Source organism: Mustela nigripes, chromosome 7, assembly GCF_022355385.1.
Source record: "Mustela nigripes isolate SB6536 chromosome 7, MUSNIG.SB6536, whole genome shotgun sequence".
Classification (NCBI taxonomy): Eukaryota; Metazoa; Chordata; class Mammalia; order Carnivora; family Mustelidae; genus Mustela; species Mustela nigripes.
This window is the reverse complement of record NC_081563.1, coordinates 16,399,239-16,422,541: the sequence shown is the minus strand read 5'-3', so window position 1 is coordinate 16,422,541 and position 23,303 is coordinate 16,399,239. Positions and strand designations below refer to the sequence as shown.

The 23,303-nt window shown below is 36.7% G+C and overlaps 1 pseudogene; it reads right to left on the bottom strand.

Moving 5' to 3' along the window:
- The window catches only part of LOC132022297 (E3 ubiquitin-protein ligase Mdm2-like), a 120,122-nt pseudogene that overhangs the window by 4,779 nt on the left and 92,040 nt on the right, over positions 1-23,303 (bottom strand).

The following is a 23,303-nucleotide window of genomic DNA, read 5'->3' as shown; positions in this document are numbered from 1 at the left end:
TTTCATCAAAGAAAGGGAAATACTGTCAGATTTCTGGGGCTTTCTTTTTCATTCACTGGGTAATTCATCTGAATTTTCATCTAGTCAGGACGCACCTCTTCTTCTGAGTCCCCAAAATACTCTTCTATCCCAGGTCTGTATGTGTGTGAGCACACTAGGTCCAGAGGAGGAGACCCCTGGCAGCAGAAGCAGCCTAACCTTGGTCAGAGGGACCTAGGGCTGCCCACCAGCTGGGCTTCTAGCTCTACCTTCCTCCCCCTCACTAAGGCTGCTGAAGTTCCCTAGTGCACATCCAGGATGTTTTTGCGTGTGCACTCAGACCATGTAGCCTCACAAGTTTCTCCTTTCATTTTCAGAATTGCCCAGATTTGGACACAGATTCTATTTTCATACTATGTAAAGATCATTAGAAAGTAGAAGCCGAACAACAGCAAGGGTGGGGTGCTTAAAAGGTCATCTAAATGGGGGCAGAATTCACAGCCCAGCAATGAGGGGAAATAGAAGGCTTGAGTAAGAATACTCATAAATGAGAACATATTAATAAAACATATTTTTATTTTTTTTCACATTAACAAAACACAATTGGATGAAAGCTAAAAGCTCAAGTTTGAGTCCTCACGTGCTAGAGACACCATTCTAGCAGAACATTCAGGCACCTGATAGGCAGCATGCATCTGCTAGTCACAGTGGTGAATGACTCCATGTGCTGCTCCTCTGATTTAATTACCTGCAGAAGTCCAAGCTTGATTCCTTTCAAAATTTAGCATCTATTGCAAGCCTAACGAGTTAAAAGTTTGAGCCGGAGAATAGAGCCATTACAGAATAAAAGTAATCAAACAACTCCTACAGATCTCCTAAAGCAATGATTCACACAGGATTTCACACAAAACCCCCATTAATGCTAATGAAATTGGGTAAGTTACAGGCAGAAACTCTCCCATACATTGATAGGTGAATAGTTCCCTGAGGTACTTACTTAGATGAGGGAACTTAATTTTCTCTCCACTAATCCTCTCTGGATGAAAAATAAGAATGCTTCACAAGTTGGGTTTCTTTTTAAAGTAGATGGCACAAATTCAGAATCATTGGTGTGAATTAATCAAAAGCCACGTTAGGACATATACTAGCTTATTTTCAATCAGTCAAACCTTCTTCCATTCAAATAAATACTTGGCCAAAGTCTTGAAAAGTCAGTCTTATTTGTGGCTCTGAGAGTAACCCATTAAAATCCATTTCGTCTTGCTCCTTCAAGATTCTAGAAAAAGGAACTGTGCAATTATTTGAGGGAACTAGTTGAAAAGAAATAGAAATTCCTGATTGCCTTAGTATGAATTGAAGAGTTCAGCTGCTGATTTAATTAGCTGCCTAGGGAAGAAAAGATCATGAAATGTTGAGTTAGAAACAATATAAGATCATTCAAAGAGGTACAAGTTTTAGTACAGACATAATTAAGCTTCTGGGGCAGAAGTGGTGTGCGTATGTGTGCGTGTGGTTCAGAAGTAGCAACTTTCGCTAGCATGTGAGTGTTGTTGCTTAATAATAATATAATAATTAGGATAATATCGATTTGGTTGTGTACAACTTTTTACCTAGTCATCTTCTCATTTATTACAATTTCCCAGGATATAGGGCAGGGAAATTGTATCCCAGGATATAGGCAGGGTTGTGGTTACTATATTATTTTACAACTGACAGAGTGAGACTCAATTTAGTAAGTTACCTCATAGGAGAAAAGTGAAAGGCTCCTAAAAACATATTAAATCAAACAAATGTAAATAAAATAAATAATGCTGATTTCTGGATGAGAATGATGTCACAGAAAGCAAAGATTCTTAAAATCTCATTTCGTTTTCCCTTCTCTCTCCTACAACTGATGCAACTGAACTTTAAAATGGGAATTTTCTAAAAACCATCACCTAGGATCTTAGTGTCAGAAGAAATTTTGGGGCACCTCGGTAGCTCAGGCAGTGGATTCCCCGGCTCTTGATTTCAGCTATTATGATCTTAGTGTCGTGAGATCAAGTCTGGCATGGGGCTTGGCACTCAGTGGGCAGTCTGCTTGAGAGTCTCTCCTGCTAGCATGGAATCCCTCTCAAATCAATCTTGGAAAAAAAAAAATCTAGTCTGTTACCTTTTGGTTAGTGATACCTAGAAAGATCGTTGAATAAAGATAGATCCCCAAATACCAAAATATGTCTTTGAATTACTTACACATGAATGCATAAATAGTTTAGTTAACCATGTGCTACCTGATGAAAAGTATCTGGTGCTTCTTATTTTGACTAAGACCTGAATTACACTGAATTTAAGCACCAGCAGACACATTTTGGTGAATTATATTTCTTTAAATAAATAAAAGAAAATTTGATTTATTAGATGTTAAGAAACAGTGATGCTACATGTGGAATTTTAAAAATGACTACTCTAAACTCTACAGTTATAGTTGGAGATGTTTTAGTAATTAATAAAATAAGTAAAGTGAAAATCAGTAAGCAAATATAAATCCTGAACAATGCTATCAACTAACTTGACCTAATTAACCTTCACAAGGCAAAGGGAGAAACCCAACAGAATACATTTTTTTTTTTGAAGTGCACACACTATTCACACACTATTCACTTCTGTGTCACAAAATTTCTAGAATGAAATTGCACAACATATATCCTTAGATCGCAATGGGGAGGAAACTAGAAACCAATAGAAAATAATTGAAAAATACTCAAATATATGGAAGTTTAAAAACACACTTCTTAATAAACTCTGTGTCAAAGAAGAAAACAAAAATGGAATTAGGAAATATTCTAAATCAAATTAAAATGAATACATATCAACCTTTATCTGTTGCAGCTTAAGTAGTACTTAAAAACCATAGCATTAGGTAAGTCTGGCGAGGTGTTTATCAACCTTGTTAATTCTTTCCAAGAATCAGCTCCTCGTTTTGTTGATCTGTTCTACTATTTTTATTTGTATATCATTGATTTCTGCTCTAGTCTATTATTTCTCTTCTCTTGCTGGATTTAGACTTTATTTGCTGTTCTTTTTCCAGCTTCTTTAGGTGTAAGTTTAGGTTATATTTTTGAGATTTTTCTTGCTTCTTGAGGAAGGCCTGTATTTCTATGTATTTCCCTGTGCCTGTATTTCTATGTATTTCCCTGTTACGACAGGTTTTGTTGCATCCCAAAGGTTTTAACTGTCTTGTTTACATTTTCATTTGCTTCCATGTATTTTTTTAAAATTCTTCTTTAATTTCTTGGTTGACCTGTTCATTATTTGTGGGATGATCTTTAATCTCCATGTATTTATGGTCCTGCCTATTTATTTTCTTGTGGTTGACTTCAAGTTTCCCTAACACTGTGGTGTGAAACTATGCATGGTATGATCTCAATCTTCTTATACCAGCTGAGACCTGACTTATGACCCAGTATGTGATCTTCTGAAGAATGATGTGTGTTCTGAAGAATGTTCCATGTGCACGTGAAAAGAATGTATATTCTACTGCTTTCGGATGAAATGCTCTGAATATATCCTTTAAGTCCATTTGGTCCAGTGTGCCATTCAAAGCCCTATTTTCCCTGTTGATCTTCTGTTTAGATGATCTGTCCATTGCTGTGAATGATGGGGTATTAATTTTCCCTACTATTATTGGATTATTATCAATGAGTTTCATTAAGTTTGTTGTTAATTGATTTATATATTTTGCTGCTTCCAATTTAGGGGCATAAATGTTTACAATTGTTAGATCTTCTTGTTGAATGGACTCCTTCATTATGATATAGTGTCCTTCTGTATCTCTTATTACTGTCTTTGCTTTAAAATCTAGTTTCCCTTGGGGTGCTTGGGTGGCTCAATCAGTTAAGTGTCTGCCTTTGGTTCAGGTCATGATCCCAGGTTCCTGGGATTGAGCCCTGCATTGGGCCTCCCTGCTCAGCAGGGATTCTGCTTCTCTCTCTCCCTTTTTCCCTCTCTCCTGTTCATACTCTTCCTTTCCTTCTCTGTCTCAAATAAATAAAATATTTAAAAAATAAAATAAAAATAAAATCTAGTTTGTCCCATATAAAGATGGCTACTCCAGAAACCCTTGTTGTATTCATTCATAAATGAATGGATAAGGAAGAGTGGCATGTATGTATACAATGGAATATTACTCAACAATGAAAAAGAATGAAATCTTGCCATTTGCAATAATGTGGATAGAACCAGAGGGTATTGTGCTAAGCAAAGGCAATCAGTCAGAGAAAGACAAATACCATAAGATTTCATCATATGTGGAATTTAAGAAAAAAAAAAAAAACAGATGAACATGGGGAATGGAAGGGAAAATAAGATAAAAACAGAGAGGGAGGCAAACCATAAGATTTCTTAACTATAGGAAACAAACTGAGGGTTGCTGAAGTGGGGCAGTAAATGACAGGATGGGGTAATTAGGTGATGGGCATTAAGGAGGGCTCTTGATGTAATGAGCACTGGGTGTTTCACGTAACTGATGAATCATTAAATTCTACCCTTGAAACTATTATTACACTATATATTAACTAAATTGAATTTAAAAAATTATTAAAAATCACTTTCCCACAAATGAAAAAAAGGAACAAATTAAATACAACAACAACAAAAAAAAGGCAATAAGATAACAAAAATCAGTGAAATTGAAAATATGAGAGAAAAATCAATAAATCAAAACTGGTCCTTTGAAAAGGTCAATAATAAAACTGATAAAAATCTGGCCAAACTGGAGCAGCTGGGTGCCTCAGTTGGTCAAGGATCTGCCTTTTGCTCATGTCATGATCTCTGGGTCCTAGGATCAAGCCCTAGGGGCTGCCTGCTCAGTAAGGAGTCTGCTTCTCTCTCTCCTTCAGCTCCTCCCCACTACTTGTGATCCTGCTCTCTCTCTCTTTCTCTCAAATAAGTAAGTAAATAAGTAAAATTTAAAAATAGATATAGATAGATAGAGAGATATCTGGCCAAACTGATTAAGAAAAAAAGAGTAAAGACATAAATTACCAGTATTAAAAGTGGAAGAGGGAATATCACCTTAAGACCTACAGACATTCAAAGTATAAAGGAACCTTTTAAACAACATTAAGACAATAAATTTGATAAGTCAGGTTAAATGGATAAGTTCTTTGAGAGAAGCAGCTAAAGGGGTGAATTTTATTATCCATAATTTATATTTTAATAGCCCCGACTAAAAAAAATAGCTTGGCTGAAGAAAGGAAAAAAAAAAATGTACCACTGCTATGATTAACACCAACATGTTTTGTTTAATTGTTTTGTTTTTATACCTCTGCCTGACATTTTTTGGCAACATTAAGATCTACAGGGATACTTAAAGTTCATTCTCTTACTATCTGAGAAAGACACATTTATTTCCACACTCTCTCCTCCCCCATTCTTCTTCTTAAATGGATCTTATATCTAAGACAGTGCACTTCCACTTTTGAATGGTTTCTAGTACAAGAGAATCTCTTGGATATAAGAAATAGAGCTAATCGTCATTTTCCCTACCTGGAATGTGGTGAGTCCACTGGGCTACCTTACTTAAGTTTTTTCTTAATTCCAACCTTGGGAATTTTACTAAGTTGTATTAAATGAGAATCTACATGGACTGGTATTTTTGGGGAGATTCGAAATATCCCATTGCTTTTTGTACCTCATCCTAGTTGTGGGCTTTGTGTGCTGGTAGTCAATCACTGGTATAAAATAAAAATGCTTTCTAACATGAGCATTAAGTATTCATTAAGTTATTAACTCTCTAATAGGTCCAGGAAGAGAAAAAATAGATCAAGATAGTTTTTATTAGTCAGAGAGATAATAACATGATTGCTATAATTTATCGAACACTTGTATATGCCAGTGCACTCTGCAATTTTCATTCATTACTTAAATTAATCCTCATTACATCATTAAGACATGAGAATAATTCTTATTGTATCACAAGGATCTGATACTAAAGACTAAGAAATAATCTGCCAAATAAATTAGTAAAACTTAAGGGGGACAGTCACGAGTGTTGGAAGTGGCTACTGAGAAATGTAAACATTCAAACTTGCATATAGGTGAGAGGGAGCTTAAATTAGTAAAAGCCACTTTATTAAGTAATTTCTGATATCTATTGAAAAGCATAAAGTGGTTTTTATTTTGTTCGACTATCTGCCAGCCTAGGAACATAGTCTAAAGGAATGGTTCATGCTATGGGGGTGGGGGAGATAAAAAGCCCTGGAATTAATTATATTAATTTGAGCAATAGCCATAATATTATTTCATTTTCTTAACAATATTTAATAATATTTATTTAGAAATTTATAATACTTAATAATATATAAAATTTAATAGTAAGTAAGACATAGTCACTTGATTTTTGTTAAATGCAACATGGAATAAACATACACACATGTATGTATACACACATATGTATATAAAATGAATACATAATAGCTCTGTATCTAAATGTTCCTTGATTAAAACTATGTTCAAAGCATGATGCACAGACTAGCCTACAATTGACTAAGAACTTTGTTTCTAACATTTCCTACCACTTGAGTTGTATTTTGGCAAGAGTGAATTGCTATAGTACCCAAAATGAAACTGTGGCAAATGCCTTGAGTCATGGTATTTCTTTTTCCTGGAATGACCTTCCGATCCTTCCTCTCTTGAGTTAGCCCAATTTATCCCTTTAGATAAAACTCGGGAATCCCCTTTCCCCAGAATCTTTCTCTGCCTCTCTTCATGAACACTTAAGTTTCCCGTAATCATTCTATCCCACAGTCTCCAGCATTCTGTCTAAACTAATCTCTTCACGGCTTTGTAGGAGATTGCCATCTCCCCTGGGATCTCTTGTGAGCTCAGACACTGTTCCATTTCTTCTTTATATTCCCAGGGTCTAGCAAGTTTTGGGTATGCAGGAGCACCATAAGCTTCTCAGAAACAGAAACTGTAGGATCTGACATGAAATCAGTGTTTCTATTAAAATAGGATGATTATATTAAGAGAGTATGGTTCTCTTTTTTTCCCAATTTCTTATTATACTGTGGTTATACTGTTTTTATAATGATCAAACTATATGCATTTAAACATGAAGCGAATACATATAATGTCTACGGATATTTGTAGCAGTGCCAGTCTTCAACCAGCAAATTTTAGAAATACCTAGAGAAATAGTTATATTTCATGACAAACTTTAAATGTTTCTTTGAAATCTGGGGTCAAAGTTGAAGAAAACCTACATAAAAAAGCAATGTTCTGTGCCCGTAGACGTCAATTCTGTATGTGGTTGAAAAGTGCAGTAAAGCATGAAAACTGCAAATAATTTATTTAGTCAAAATATTGTCACAAAATGCAGTATATATAACTGATGATAAACTCACTCAGCTAATAAACCAAGCTAGGTATCCTAAAAAATTAAAGCAGGAAAAAGGAATTAATTATGCAATATACACACACAGAAACACACACAAATATATTTCCAAATATTTAGCATAATCGTGCAATTTGTGTGCATCCTGCCCCACCATGGATGACAACACTACTTGGAATCCCTGCAGTAGTGATTTCTGGGAAATAAGGGAGCAATAACACTTAGGAAATTATTTTAAATTTTCTGCAGACACTTATTAAAACATGCTTCTTAGGTTTACTACCCATCAGCAGGGACAGATGAGGAGCTGTTTTTTGGCTTGAGTGGGGATCTAATTTCAGGAATACATACCAACTAATTGATTGTTGGGCATTAAAACAAGAATGGAACATCAAAACCTGTACAAGAATATTGAGCTTCTCTGAGGTAGTATTTCTCTTTCAAAATACCAACAATAGGGTACTGTCTGACACATTAAAGGTTCTGGAGGACAAAACGTTTATTTAAGCAACACTATTTTGACCCCCTAAGTAAAGGAATCTCTGAGAAGAAGGCACTGTAAAAAATGAGCCAAAAAAAGACAAAAAAATCACAGAACAAAGGGAAATAACTAAGTTAAAGCACAGACAGGATAACTAAGCCTCGAACAGTACATCTTTGATCCTAAACACATATCCAGAAACTATCAAAGGCAAATGTTACAGGTAAAAGCAATAAAAAGGATTACCTCAAGAGGGAAGAAAAAGGCGCATATTTAGATGCACTGTTAGAAGAGAAAACGAAACCAGGCAAGCAGGGAAAGATCTGAAAACTGAAAGGGAAAATCAAATCAGTGGCTTTTCTGCCTCATCCATCTGCCCGAGCCCAGACAGCACACTTTGGAGTCCAATAGAGTGAAAACAAGATTGGGCAACTTCAGCAGAAACACTTCCTCTCCATTTTTAAAATAATGAAAACGGTAACAGAGGCATGACCAAGAACCAAATGGAAGACACGTCCGGGAAATTGCACAGGGGACAGTCCGAGAGGCCGTGAAAGGGAGTTCATTCATCGGAAGGAAAATTCAGCACGGCTGGAGCAGGCCACATGGATCAATGGCCTGGAAGAAATGGGTTGAGAAAAATGTGAATTGGCTAATGATCCCAGTTGGTCAAGCAAGGAAAAGGGTTCTGGAGCTGCCTGGGGAGAGGTGAATCGAGTTTTTGAAGTGATGTAATCAGACTATTTGAATTCCCAGTCGTGGCACTCTGAGGGCTCACCATCTACTCACAGCACGTCCCCCACGGCTCCTCCTCTGAATCCTTGGCATGGCCCATCGGTCATTGTCACAGCTGCCTCTGAGAACAAACTCAGACCCTCTACTGCAGTTTAAAAGGAGCTATGTCATCTGGACCAGGCCTTTATGCCAGCTTCTGTCACCCTGGGGGTGTTTACTATACTCCAGGCATTCTGCGTCTACCAAAACTTGAAGCTCATCCATCAAACCCATGTCTCTACACATGTTAGTCCCACTGAAAAAAGGTGTCTCCAGTTCCACTGATATCCTCAGATATCACTGTTCCACAGAGGTTTCCCTGAATATCCTCCCTCCCCTTCACTAGCACATCAGACTTTCAATCACTTCATAAAATGTATCAGCATTTGAAATAGGCTTGTATAATGATTTGGTTCCTTAGGATTTTCTTTCTTTTTTTTAATGGAACTCCCACAAGAATATAAAGTCCAAGAAAGTAGAAAATCTGGTTTGTTCACTGCTGAATCCTGAGCAACTGGAAGAATGACTACTATAGAATAAGAATTCAATCAATGTTTCCTTTTTTTTTCTTTTAAGATTTTATTTATTTATTTGACAGAGAGAAAGAAGGAGCAGCAGGCAGAGGGAGAGGGAGAAGCAGGCTTTCTGCAGAGCAGAGGACCCTGGGATTGTGACCTGAGCTGAAGGCAGATACTTAACTAACCAACTGATCCACCCAGGTACCCCTCAATGTTTCCTTAATTAAGCAGTTGAGTAGCAGAAGGACAGGGATTATGCCAGCCTTGAAGCAAGGATGAGGAACAGATACAGATTGAGGCTCACATTGTTTCAAGAAAGTCACCAAGTATGGTATATACATTATTTCTTTGACTCTTCCATCAAATCTAAGCCATAGTTATTATTATTCCCATTTTACAGATAACAGTTGAAGCTAAAAACAATGAAATAACAATCATGTAACTATTAAGAGGAAGAGCTTGGTTTCAAAGTGGATTCTGAATTCCATGTTCTACCCACTTCAACCACAATGACCCTTCTCTGATCATTTCCCTTCCTAATTAGATCACTTTGGAACATCATCCATGAAGCAGACAATAATAAACATCTTCACTGAGTAACACCTTCTCCTTTTTTTTTTTTTTTTTTTAAGATTTTCGTTTATTTATTTGACACAGAGAAAGAGAGTGAGACCAAGCAAGGACAAGAACAAGCAGGGGGAGCAGGATCCTGGATGATTAGAGAGATCAACATGGGGCTTGACCTTGGAGGAAGGGGGATCTGACCCCAGGATGAGGATCCTGGGATCATGACCTGACTCAAGATGCTGGCTATCACTTTTATGTATCTATTCTGTTTCTATGACTAAGGAATAAAGGCTTTTAGGGCAATATTCTTAGCTATTTCTTCTTTGCCTGCCCTGCGTCACCTCTGTCTTCACCATACCCCCTGCCTTTCCATGACCCTTTGACCCCTAGGCCATGTTTCCTAACCCCTGCCCTCTCTTATCCCTTGCTCTCCTGTGCTTCCCTGTGTCCTTATATCTCCTGCCCTAACTTGGAGCACAATTCTCTACATATCAAGAGACATAAACTCAATAATAAGTCTGTGTAAAAATAGGAGAAATTATAGTAAATAAACTTTCTTATTCCAGATACATGGTTATCATTTGTATGATAATGGCTGGAAGAATGAATAGGACTACAAAAGTATTGAGAGTGAGTAGCATTCTCAATTACTTCATTTGTCCTCACCGATGACACAGCCTTATTCACAGTTCCGAGTCCTCTAACTCCGAGAAAAAATTTGCTTTGTATTTACGAGCATGTGTCTCAGAGCAACACAGACCAGGGTTCACGTTCTCACTCTTCCTAATTTACCACTCAGTTTCACCTGCTTGCCTGTCCAATGTCAGACTTTTTAGCATTAAAACAGAATTATTAAAATGCCCATTTCAAAAGATTCTTATAAGGAATAATATGATATATGGAGATTTCTTACCAAAAGGTCAGGCCCATAGAAAGCTTTCAAAAGCTACATTGTTCAAAATGGGTTCTTCAACCCATTTTGGGTTCCAATCCCTACCCCTCTGGAGGGTTTACACCTGTAGAGAAAATCCCTTTCCTCTTAGAAGACTGTCTCAGATTTCTCCAAAGGATCTCAAGAGAATGAACATGTTTCCCTATTTTTATCATGAGATGTTACCTCCCAACTTCTGGGAAAAAGCACTATTCCTTTTCAGAAGGGTTGATACTGACATACACGTGGACACAAGGAAATGTTCTCATTTCAAGAGAAGCTTTATGTTACCACTAGTACCCTGGGTTGACTTTTATTTTTTTTTTCTTCTCAGTAATTAAAAAATATATGATTTTCCTGGTTATAACTATGTATAACCTCTCTGTATTCATAGATTCACTATCCAGAATATTGATAAATTGTAAATATAATGAACACCACTAGTTCTCACTGACGACTGGAACTCTGTTCCTTTGTAAAACCAGGAAGGATTGAGACTGTAAAGCAAACCAAAAGTTTATCTGGGGTATTGAGGAATTTAAATCCAGGAGACAAAGATTCAGGAGAAAACTGAAATGTGCCCCAATAAAGAAAGAGAAAGAGATAGATAAAGGCAAAAACTGCAGGCTATAGAAGTTGTTTTGAAAGAATTATCATTGGTATAGGCAAAAATAATTAACAGTTTATATAGGATAAGTTGCCATGCCAGATACTAGGTTGGAGTTCAGTGAAATAAGCCTCATTCTGACAATAGTACGAGGATATAGTAGATTGTGGTTGGCACAGTCTAAAAGTTCATATTTCACCAGGCATGGACATGTAGGAGACCAACACCCCTCCCCCAACTGGCCTCCTAGCTCCATTTTGGGGTTCCTTGATGTTTCTGAGTTCTTGACTTCATTTCAGATGTTTCTGTTTACACCTTCTTTCAGGGAGTCTGAAAGCCCTGCCCCTTGCAGTTGGGTGGGGCCCTGTGAGAAACAATGAAATGTGAGCAAAAATAGCACATTTTACTGGATGGTGCTATAAAACGCTCCATGGGATCCTCTAATTTCTTCCTCTTCAGCCACACAGTGGCAGATAAAGCTTTGTGCTCACATGGCAGAAAAAAAGGACATAAGCTGCGTGAGTTACTGAGGTTGGGTATGGTGATTAAGTGCCTTGAAGTACTCTTCAGATTTTTGGTAAGCTTCACATAAATAGGGTTGGCAAGTAGTGGTGGTAGTGAAATACTTGTATTAAGTCAGTGAAATTAGGGTCTTTCATTGCTGTTATCACAATATGTTCTAACATGCATGTACAAGAAAAAAAAATAATTCATCAGGTCTAAATTCCTTAAAACCTGCACATTCCCAGAAGAGCCTGTTTTCTTGAATGGCCCTTGGGGAGGGGCTACTGGGAATTGAATGCTTGGAATGTCCTACTGATAAGAGTGTGTTGCATGTTTGGAGTTTTGAAGGAAATAATATGCAGTTTGTTTAGATACTTTATGCAAACAATGTGATTTATGGCGGTCGCCTGCTTTCTTTTTGGAATTCTGCAGTTTTGGTAAGTATAGTCAGTCATGAAGGTATTATATGCTTTATATGTGACCCTCTTTAAAAACTCTTAGGTTCAAGCAAGCAAGCTTTCCGGGTAGAGAGAGCACTTCCTACATGTAGCTACAGTTTCTAGCAGAAAGAAAGAATTAAGTGTCTCTTGGTTGACTCCACTGGGAGAGAAAACTCTCCCAGGAAGTTTGCTCCTATTTTCCTCCAGACTTGGCCTGATGTACCTGTTTTTGCTGATTTTCCTGTGTATCTTTTCATGGTAATAAACCATAACCATGAGTATAATGACTTATGAATTCAATGAGTCCTTTTAGTAAAACACTAAACCTAGGGATGATCTTGGGAAACACCAAGACACTCCCCTAATACAGAAAATTAGTACTGCAAATGAGGTGCTCTCACAACAAAAACCTCAAATGTGACACTGCTGTTAGAGGTGTCTGGAAATATGGTGATTTGCAATGAGAAATGGTAGAACATTTGATAGAGTGGTAAAATTCTTGCCTGGGGTAATTTTGAAAATTAGATCATGAAGACAAATGAACTTCCCTTCTTAACCTGAATGTCTAGAGAAAAAGGGTAGGAAATAGTGCTTTAGTAGTATATTTTGGATGAAATTGGCTACATTTTATAGGACATTCCAAGAAACTGATGAGTTAAGGAAAGAATTGGCTATAGAATGGTAGAATTACAAACATTCCCGATTTTCCAATATTGATGAGATGGTTGTTTTATTTCAAACTATAAATGATGAACATCTTTGAATGTCAAAGAGACTTTGACAGTCAAAAGCCTATAAAAATTCAGCGATGCAACAATGATTAAATTAAAAGCCTCTCTACCTTTTGGTAAAATTTTTCAAAAGACTGAGGTGCCTTAAAACATCAGATTGAGGGTTAATACCCAATAAATTAATATCAATTTTTAAGATATCTGGAGGTAAATATCAGATTTATGATGTAACCTTTTCATCTGCCATTCAAAACAGACTCAGCAAGTTGATAAAGAAAAATAAGGGGACAAAAAATTCAATAAAATCAAAGAAAAAAATGGACATTTGTAAATGATATCTTTAAAGCAACTGAGGATTTGGTTCCTAGTACATGGATTTGAATAGATTTCTATATATAAAACTCCTGGTGTGTGTGTGTGTGTGTGTGTGTGTGTGTGTGCATGCATTTATATAGTTCTGTGTTACTAAAGAAACTGGTAGCCTGTAGTTCTTTGAGACTTAAAAATGACCTTTGCATTTGTCAGAAACAGTGATTATATGTAGTTACTCCAGGAATCACTTCAAACAATTCCTGGAATAATCCCATTAACTTAGAAGTATAAAGACAATAGAAATAAAAGAAACATTACAGATTGGTATCAAACAGAGCAGGGTTTGAATCCAAGTTCCATTTTGGACTAGCCATGGAACACTGGGCAATTTAAACAGGAATAATTATAATGCCATTTCAAAAGGCTATTGTGAGGATTAAATGGATGCAATTGCTTAGTATAATTTCTGTCACATAGAAAGCATCCAATAAATGTTAACATCCATTGTCAAAATGATCCTTGGGCCCCCATGTGTCCATAGGCAGGTAGTGGATTGAGAAAACTGTTACAGTCTCTATGAAGAGCTTGTTCCCTCAAGTCGACTTCAGATATAGACATGAAGGATAATGAGAGAGAGGGGAAAAATGCTTTTAGAAGATGAAACTAGAAGGCTGCTAATGACAGTGGAAAGGGAACTTCTGGGACAGCAGGATAAAAGCCTCATCAAGGAATACTCTCTACCTTCAAGATAGGTGGTTCACACAACATTTGCCCATTGGGATTTCATAATTTCCAAGGACCCATGACCATTATTTATCTTTCCTTCTTTCCTTTCAAAATAAGAATGTTTATTACAATTATCCTAGCCATATTCTACCATTATATACTAAGTGTATGAGAAGAATTTAGGTAGAGTTTGTAGGTTTCCCATCCAAGAGGAGCCAAATCCAGATCTGATGGATAGAATATTATTGCACAGCACCTAAGCTTTAGAGCTGTTTTTGGAAAATCAGGGTTGTCTTCCTTGGCAAGGGGGTGTATGTTTTGCAGAAAGATTAAACTTAATATATTAGAACTGAAAGAATGAACTATAGCAGAATTTATCATTGCTCATCAGTTTTCAGTTTTCCTAACTTTCTTTTAGTGAAGTGAGGCTACATGAAGTAAGTTCTGGCTAATATAATGAATCCCTTTCAAGCAGAGGCAGTGAAGATATCCTGAGGATTTTCCAATATCATTATCCTACAACTTTAGTTATTATGAAGGAGTACTTGTGTTGTGATGGATGGCCAAGTCCCAAGAGGACAGAGGCAAGATGGATGAGAGATGTCACTGAGTTTCCTAAACCCAAGGTGAACTTTTTATAAACAAAGAAATTAGTGCTATTTTGTGAAGCCAAAATGATTTGTAGTTACATGTTAAAGCAGCATACCCTAGCTCATGCTGACTAAAACAAGAACACTGCTGAATATCTGTGACTTGAAATTGTTTTCAATATTTCTAAGTATTTAAATTTTTTCTTCAGTGAAAATACATACTATTTATTGTCAGTCTGTCCTCCAAAGGCCAGAGTAGCTGCAACATAATAAAATGGTGGTATAAGAAAAGTTCTAATTTACGACGTTTAGATTATAAAGGTTTTTTTTTTTTCCAGTTATAGAAATGAGTGTGCATATTTTTTAAAGCAATGGAAGGACATTGAAAAATATTAAGCAGAGGAATGAAATATGATGTATATTCTATAAACATTCTGGGTCATATGAAGTTTAAAAATAGATATGTGTAGTGGTTTTAGTGGCTATGTGGTTCTTCAAGGAAATAAAAAAGATGGTTTAAATTAGAGTGGTCATAGCACAGTTTGAAATGTGAGACTGGACTCCACATATATTTTGTAGTTAGAAGTAATAAAACTCGCTGATCTTGAAAAGAAATTCTCTAAAAACTTATTTCTCATGACGGGAATATAATCTTTAGAGAAGTCAAGAGACTATACAAACTTTTCTGTATTTGCAAAGCTAGAAATTTGCTAAGATCTTGGGATTTATCCCTTGTAAATGTCAAGGGTCTTATGATATCTGCTTATTGTAGAAACTTGAAAAATACAGATGTACCCAAATGTCATTGAGAAGTGGATATGAATTACATCTGTGTCACAATTTCATTTTTTCTAGGCACTTCCTATTTCATTTTCTATTACATTTTATTCCCCAGCACAGACAGAAGTATAGACCTCCAAGTAGCCCCAATCCAGTGCCCATTATCTCTGGGAACATCCAAATGGGAGCTTCCCACATGTCTCCAGAGATTTCTGTAGTTTCTCATCCTCTCTTATTTTGCCCCTGATCTTCAAATTACAGCCACACACACCAACACGACATACACACACACACACACACACACACACACACACGAACTCTTCAAGGAGTCTCATGATTGATGCTTCTGTATATTTTTGTCAAGTGAGCACTAATATCCATAACAAGATATTTTTAAATGAGAATTTAAATATTTCATAGGAAAAATTTGTTTATTGACATCCTGCCATTTATATCTCATCTCAACTCTTTCAAGAAAACAATCCATTTATAACTGGGCCCTCACCACCCTATTTATGTAATTTCATCTAAAGTCTATGGATTGTAATTTTTCCTTTATTTCTGTTTTTACTACAATAATCAAGCCCAACATCATCTCTTTCTGGAACTACTGAAACAGCCTCTTAACAGATATTCCTCCATCCAGTCTTATCTACAACCAATCAGCTCTCCAGAATAAACCCTGAAATAAATTGAAATGCTGACCTGTGCCCCACAACTAGCTCCATTACAAATCTTCATGCACTGGGGATAGATCCTAAATTTCTGTATGAGCTTCTAGGAATATTTAAGATTTGCCATTACATACTTCTAAAGAATCATGTTTTTATTCTTTTCCCCCCAAAATGCACCTGACAATCCTACTGAATACCATTCATTTCCTCAATGTGGCAGGGTTCTTTCATCTCAGGGCCTTCATGTCTTGATCTTTCTTTTTGGACATATATTGCTCACATTTCTTTTTTTTTTTTTTTTTTAAGATTTTATTTATTTATTTGTCAGAGAGAGAGCGAGCAGAAAGAGAGCGAGCGAGAGCGAGCATAGGCAGACAGAGTGGAAGGCAGAGTCAGAGGGAGAAGCAGGCTCCCTGCGGAACAAGGAGCCCGATGTGGGACTCATCCCAGGATGCTGGGATCATGACCTAAGCCGAAGGCAGCTGCTTAACCAACTGAGCCAGCCAGGTGTCCCGCTCACATTTTTTTAGTATCTGATTCTTAATAGCTGTTGCTCTATAAGTCTTTTGACTTTTCCCTAAGCCAGATCCTATGTTCTTAATATGTAGTTTTCAAATATCTTAAAATGCCCATTTTACCATTTAACACATTTGTATTGTTATTGCATTCTTTATCATCTATACACAGTACTTGACTCCATGAAGACAGGGCATCTCCATTGACACTGAGATTATTGTGCTACTAGCTCCTTGTTTTCTGACTCCTCACTTGCTATTTGTATACAAGCCAATAAGTAACTAAATGTGTACATTTATGGAGAAGGCATAATTACCTACCTTAGATACTAGTGGAGTTATGTGTCCCCTCACCAAGTTTCTCTGCTACACTGGGAAGCATAGAAAAACAAAATCAAAAACAAAAAAGGGGTGGGGGAGCCCCTGCGTGGCTCAGTCCTTTAAGCATCTGACTTTGGCTCAGGTCATGATCTCACGGTCCTGGGAGGGAGCCCTGCATCAGGCTCCCTGCTCAGCCAGGAGTCTGCTTATCCGTATGCCCCTCCTCCTATTCTGCTCTCTCTCTCCCTTTCTTAAAAAAATAAAGAAAGAAAAAAAGAGGGAAAATCTTAAAAAAGGGAAGAAAGAAAGAAAGAAAAAAAGGGAGAAAACATAATATCTAATCATTTTCCTTGTAGTATCCTATACATGCCTGGTAGATAGACTGAAAGCAAAATTAGTTGGAGAGATCTAGATGACTGGGTAAATGGTAGTTATATTTGAAAGCATGACTGCATGTAGAGGTTTTGTTTTTTGATTTTTGTTTTTGAACTTATTTTGCATGGTCTTTTTCCTTAACATCTGATGAAACTTTTCCATTTAATTAATAATTATTCTTAATGTCCAGATGATATTCAAATATATGTGATGCACGGGATTTATTTAGACTTCACTTTCGGTAACATGTATTAATTTCATTTTCCCTCATTATAAATAATCCCTTAGCAAACATTTCTGTCAAAATCTTTCCCTGAATCTGGATATAATATTAATCTTTCACAGTTTTATGCTGCTTTACTCTGGTCCCTCATCTTCCTATGGGAACTTAGAAATCTTTTGGTACACCTACACTGAGACCCATTTTCAGAAGCCAGTATTCCCCTTAACCAATTCTTTTTAGCAACCTTCTCTAGAGTGGTGTAGTAGCATCTGAGCTATTGAGTTTGAAGACATCAATCCAGTGAAATTGTGTGAACTTGAAAATTCATTTAGATGGCTTGAATCTCCGTTTTCTCATTCATGCAATGATAATCATCATACGACCTGTCCTGTTGCATAGCTATTATGTTTTAATTATTTACCTCTATGTTTTATTGACCATTAAGGGAAGAAATGTAAGTAAATTCACTTTAACTAATGATATTGTATGTTGTTGATAAGTTTAATTTTATTTTAAATTATTTCCATGCCCTTTGTATCACTTGGATTAAGTTCAGATGTTTGATTTATACATGGTGTGTTTGGATTACATCCAAGGTCTGAGGTTTGGCATGTAAGGCTCTTCTCAGCTTTACTCCAAGTTACAGCTACAAACTCATTTTGTGCTTATTTTTCTGTGCCAGATGTACTTTCCTTCCCATGTTTTACAAAACCTCAAGGTCCTTACAGCACATGGTGTCTTTCTACAAGCTTGTTCATCTACTTGGAATGTCATCTACCATTTATTCTCCCCCACTGGCAAACTGACACAAATCAAAGACTGAAGGGATTGACAAGTCATTTTCTAACAAGTTTATAAAGACACTATGTGTACTAAGTTTACCATATATATGTGATTTTTCAGAGTGTGAGTGTGCATGCAGATGTATATCAAATGTATGTGTAGGTGCATATGCCTTCGTGAATGTATGGTGGAATCTATATTTAGGGTTAAAATAAAATGTGCTTTTTTCCTAGTGTTTTTAGATGTCAAACCTTTCAGCCAGTGAATTTCTAGTTAATGCAAAAATAAGGATAGGCTTGTGGTTCTCCTTAGACTTTTACTCAGAAGGCAAATGGGTAATGGGTTACCTGAAGGCTACTTCACCTGCACTGCGTATTGCTGTGTAAAGCTGCCGGCTTCTATCAGGAGATGACCTCACACAGCAAGGTGCAGATGCTTTACTGTATTAGTCATAACAGTACATTGGAGAAGGAGAACAGACATGCATTATTGTAAGGAAAATTAACAACCAGCGTCTGCAAGAGAAAGAATTGAAAATGACAGGCCAGTTTTAAGAGGTCTTTTGTTTGGGCTTACATTTTTCACCTAGAAATAGACACAATTACTGAAAATTAGAAATGAAGCTGGGCTTTATACAATGAAATGAGATAATTTCACAGCCAAAACAAGTGGGCTTACGTTGAAAGGAAAGCCATTAAAATATACCTAAGCAGTAAGTTAATGGGGGAGAAATTCAATTTGAAAATGAGAGAACATTTTCAGATAGAAAGGGCAGGCAGTGGAACAGTGTGCTTAATGAGGTACAGTAGATATATTCAAGTTTAATCTAGATAATTTTAGATAATTACAGAAAAAGCTTAGGCTAGGATTTTTTTTTCTTACTCTTTATCCCACTGTTTGATGCCAAGTATTGGACTGGACCAGGAAAAAAAAATATGCTATCATCCTATTACCATTGTCTTGTGTTAAGTTCTATCTTCAAAAACTAAAAGTTCAGAGTTTTTCCGCAGGTGATCAGATGTCAGTTCCTTGAAAGAAATTTAATACCTTCAGTATTTTCATTGCTTCTGATCTGACACTCCTGTCCAGAGAGCAAGCTTCCCTTGGTGGGATTCCTTCTCTCTTAATAATGCACTGGTGAATGGCCCCTTTCTGATAGTTGCTGATAGTTTGTATGATAGTCAAAGGCTGCTTCTAGGGTGGTCATGGGACTTCCCAAGGGAAAAACCTTCTCAAAGTTATGTTCTTTGTTTATAGTGGTGTTTGCACTCATTATAACATCCTCCTAATAATTTTACTCAAATATTTATTCAAGTTTCACATTTTGCTTCAGGTATTTGATGAATGTTCATTAGCCCTTTAATAGCTAGTAAGATTATTTTTCTCCTCCGCACCAGGAGGACTGTGATGATTTTTCATGATGAGGGGACATATCATGATATAGCTATGGGGTAAAAGACAGAAAGTAGTATTGTACAGGAGGGAGACAGTTTCAACTTTCCTGTCTGCTAAGGCTTCAAACCTGCTGGGAAATACTTGCTGTCATCAGGCAGGCTCTGGTGGGCCTCTCAGGTTCCATGACGTAACTCATTTTTGTCTTCTCAGTACTGCTAATGTTTCTGATGAAGGGCTGTGTGAACTAGGCTACTTGGGTCCTAATAAGAAGCACCTTAGCAGTTTGTATGCTAGGGTATTCTACTCCATAAGGAATATTTAGTGAAGTGGTGAAGGATGCAGATTTAGGAGAGAGATAAATCTGGCTTCAAGTTCCTATTTAGCCATTTATTCACTGACTGTTCAGGGACTAGTTGCCTTATTTCTCCATAGCACTTCATTTTCTTTCTTCTTTTTTTTTTTTTTAAAGATTTTATTTATTTATTTGACAGAGAGAGATCACAAGTAGGCAGAGAGGCAGGCAGAGAGAGAGAGAGAGAGAAGCAGGCTCCCCGCTGAGCAGAGAGCCCTATATGGGACTCGATCCCAGGACCCTGGGGATCATGACCTGAACCGAAGGCAGCGGCTTTAACCTACTGAGCCACCCAGGTGCCCCAGCACTTCATTTTCTTATCCTTTAAAACAGATGGAATAAAATTTTCCAATTCTCAGGTTGTTAGGAGGAATAAATGCAAGAGTATATGAATTGTTTTTAAGTAACGGCAATCACCCAGTTTCATTTTCACTGATAACTAGTAGATAAATTTTAACTGTGTCTATGGTAAAAAATAAAGTGATACACTTATTACTACTATTATTATCATTTCAGGTCAGAAATATATATGGAAGCTACTATCATACATTTTATACCAGCACTGGACATCAAGTTTAGTCCAGCTCCAAAGATATGTCTGTAGTATATATAAACTTACCTAAAGAGCTAACTCAACAGCTCATTGCTGTTATCTCAGAGAGCATAAATATTACCTTTCTTGAGGTATAGAATCAATGCCTGGGTGTGGCTACTGAAATGGCAAGCCCCACATCTGGCACTTATGTTAAGGCCCACATTCTAGAATAAACCCCGAAACCAAAACCAATTGGAAGTGACTCTCCAGGCACTAAAACCAAGCCATAAACCTGGTGAAGACTACCACCATGTAGGCCATGTGAATGTACTGATTCCCTTAATAATTTATTTGATGAAAACAGCTATACCAACTCTGTTTGTTACAACACAAAAGAGTAATTAACCATACCAAACCAATTCTCGTATACGTTAATAATTAAGATTATGCGATTTCCTTCAGTGTGATAAGTTATTCTAGTTCTTCACCATTAGAGATACATGTCTACAGTAATTTTTCTTTCAATTCATAATTCTTATTTCTGAAAGGTCAATATAAATGCTGCTGGGATCTCAGAAATTACTATCTGCTGGTCAAAATACAGAAAATTGCTACTAAGTTCAGTTTATATAAATTCCATGCCACACCTTTTATCCAAAACAAACAAAAAATATTCCACATGCTTAGTGTTATTGCTTTCTTGATTGCTTGCTTGTTTGCAAATGGAGATATTACCTAATAATGGGCAAGATAAAGTAAGTTTAAGTTCTATTTGCCTACCGTCACCCCACAGGCAACTTCAGGAGCAAAGCAGAGATCTGCAATTGGCCCCAGCAGGTAAAAAGTATCACTTGATCTCTTAATGGATCAGGAAGATTCAGAAAAGCATTTACACAGGCAAGACCATGCTCTGGATCAAATTAACAAGATAGTAGGATCAGATGACCACAGATCTTCCTGTTACATTTGGAATTTCTGGTCTTGTATTTTTGTGAATGTGGACCCAAGGAAATTTTCTTTGATACAGAAATCTTGAGGACACAGTAGAACTTAATGTGAAAATGCTTTCTATTGGTCAGATGCCTTTCATTGAAGAGCATGGCTAAGTAGGCTTATAAGTTCTAGAAGTGGAGCCATTCTACTGGTATATTTCAATCAAAACAAAGGAATCCCCACCAACATAAAACTTAGGGCCATTCTCTGGCCCTTCCATAACTCAGAACCCCATAAGGAGAAAGAGGCTTATACTGCTAGTGAATTTGAAAGAGGGAATACAATGGAGCTCCTGGATGGCTCAGTAGGTTAAGTGTCCAAAGCTTAGATCTGGCTTGGTCATAATCTTGGGATCCTAGGTTTAAGCCCAGTTCGGGCTCTGCCCTTACTAGGGAAGGTCTGCTTGGGCTTCTCCCATCCTCTCCCTCTGCTCTTCCTCCAGCTCATACTTTTGTGTGTAAGCTCTCTCTCTCTCTCTCAATCTCTCTCTAAAACAAATAAACTCTTAAAAAAAAAAAAAAAAGGGGAAATATATCAGGTATGGCCCGTCTCCTCTCTCTCTTACCAGTGGGAAGTTGGCAATTGCTCTACTCTATCTCAGGGTTTACAGCCATGCTCCCTTAAGTGATAAGTCCTGTGAGTTTATTGTATTCTCAGATCCCCACATCAGATTTGAGAGTTACATGTGGAGAAATTCTGAAGAAACCAAGGCACATGGTATCTTATCTCCATGGTTTTCCTTTAAGACCCCAGTTTAATTAATACTAAGTTTAAAATAACTTCTATATGTAATGGACTCTGTATGTTAGTAGTCTCTGTTTTATTTCTCAGTCAGATCTACATGTCACTGAGGGATTTTTTTTAAAGCTTTGAGAATGTAACTACTATCTTTCCCCAGGACTGAAACAAGTTAAAAATTGTCTTCTTTAAAAATATTAATGTATTCTTAAAATGATACTCCTTATCAGTTGGTAACTATGCTTGTGAATATTGGAAATTTAAATGGTAATCCTATGTACTAAAATATAAACTTGACTAATGAGCAGACAAATAGAAATGGAGGCCCCAGTCAGGGTTGAACATACAACCTTCCTTGGATAGAAGTAGAAAAGAGCTAATCAGAGATACTTGGACTACCTCTTCCATTATTATTATTCAAGAAAGCTTATGCCTCAGGTGACCTAATCTTGAGAATTAGCATGTGTTAGCATGTAATCAAAAAGTATTGGGGCAATGGAAACTGGTAGAGAAACTGAAGAATGCTTTATAAAAATAGGAGATGGTATTTTGAGAAAAATCTCTTTGAAAATGACTGAAGAGGATCTAGGAGAACAAGCTAAAAGAGAAAAGGTATGTACTTCAAAGAAATTCAAGGTTTCAGAGACTGTGATTCAAATGAAAAGAAAGAAATATACTTAGGACAAAATATACCAAGATTTCACTACTTTAAAGGTTTTGGCTGGACAAAGGGAAAATATTTTGATTGATAGCCAGGCCAGAAAAAGTGATCAGGGCTTGAAAAAAACTAATGGAAAAATATAGTGAAGATCAGAGACAAGACAACCATAATTCTCCTGGGATGAAACTAGGACTCAGACTATGGAGAAATGCCATCTCAAAGCAACAGGGAGAAGGCATAGTAAAAAAGGATGGGGAACTTCCTTACCGAAGAGTGTGATGACTATAACAACAGCTTATAAACTATTTCCACAAATGTAATAAACTATAACTAGCAGTGCTGGTATAAAATCCTCAAGTTATTATTGAGTGAGTTTCAAGGTAAATTGATTATTACAAGTAGCGACATGGGTATTAACCATTA